Source organism: Aristolochia californica, unplaced genomic scaffold (genome assembly GCF_029961685.1).
Source record: "Aristolochia californica isolate CCGP_79_NKW_82.1479 unplaced genomic scaffold, dmAriCali1.0.hap1 SCAF_8, whole genome shotgun sequence".
NCBI lineage: Eukaryota > Viridiplantae > Streptophyta > Magnoliopsida > Piperales > Aristolochiaceae > Aristolochia > Aristolochia californica.
The window spans coordinates 6,752,080-6,753,631 of record NW_027182279.1 but is presented as its reverse complement, the minus strand read 5'-3'; positions in this window follow the sequence as shown (position 1 = coordinate 6,753,631).

Sequence of the window (1,552 nt, the reverse complement as noted above, 5' to 3'; positions counted from 1 at the left end):
CGACCAAATATACTGTAGGAGCCTTGATTGATGTGACAAATAGGCCAGCTGTGGGCCGGAGGATAAGATTTCCTCTGAAGCTTTTGGACGGACTTGGCCGACGAATCTGGAACAGATTGATCTGTCATAGTCATATCCTGCAAAATTATTTCTTTTTAGCTGTTGCCTTGAATGCTTGCAACATTAAATTAATATATTCTTCCGGATCCTCATCAGGTGGCTGACTTATCCGGTAAAGAATCTTGAGCATTATCATCTTGCTCTGTGCTATTATAATCAATATCTTCATCATCTTCAGCAGCAGAAGGTTCTGAGACAGACATGTTGTCGTCTGCTGGGTGGTGAGAAGACGTGCCTTCATTGCACTGAGTAACCATAGAATCCTTCATTGATTCTAATAATTTTTGCATAATATCTTTTTCCGAGATATTCGGAATCAAACTCTTTAATTGAGTTTTAAAACTTGCAAATAAATTGTCGGAATCATAATGGACTTCCGGGATGCGATGCAATCCAAGATTGTTTTCATTCTGTATGATAGCAGACTTAATTTCTGCAACTTTGGTATCAATATTGGGGAAATTTTTCCACCATCGAACATGAAATGTTCGTAATAATACTGGTAGGCTTTTATCATTAAAGCCTGTAGTACAATCCCACCTCCAAATCCATGGTAGAGAAAATACCATATAGAAGATAAGACTGTCTCAATGCTTTGGGGGTTTTTCATAACCCAGAGCTTTAAGCTCAGGACTGGATTGAGTCCATTTATTAAAACAAGCCTTAATGGGCTCAGGTAATATGGAAATGGGTGGCCCAAATTTGATCCACCATGCAAATACCCAACTGGGTAGAGGTAATGACCTCTGAAAGACATTCTTTTCCCATTGGAAAAACCAGGAATGCCTATGGGAAGGATTTTGGTAATAAAAGGTATTATACCAAGAATCCATATAATCCCAATAATTAAATTCCTTATCATTAGGAAGGTTAGCAGCTTTAGCCAAATCAAATTTTCCCCATGTTGAGGGATGCATGAATCTTTGGATTGTACATTTACTGTACGCTCTTGGGCTATCCCATTTAGCCACATTTGTCAGTGTATGATGCACTGATATAGAATTTAGATGAACCAAAATAGATTCAAAGGAATACCATCGTTTTCCTGCACGGATGGGACAGTAGGCTTCTCCAAGCCATTTCTGTAACATCTCCCAGGAATCCAATGTACCCTCAAGATCCTCTTTATTGAGGAGTAGAATTGTTTCCGTATCCGGAAGAGTAATATACTCTGGTTCTACTTCAAGTGTCTCTTTATACGACACTGGGGCTTTGCCCTTCTTGTCTGAGGAATTTCCTCTTTCTGGATTCTTTCGGCCTCGACCTCTGGATTGTTGATTTCCGCGTCCTCTCATTGGGAGTGGATTGCCCCTTGCGGGGTTATACATGATTTTGACCCTGGAGAAATTCACGGGTTAGAAAATCAGGTAAGGAGTTCAATTCTCCTTTGATATGTTCTATATCAAAATCAAAGGCGCTTAATTCCGCCTGC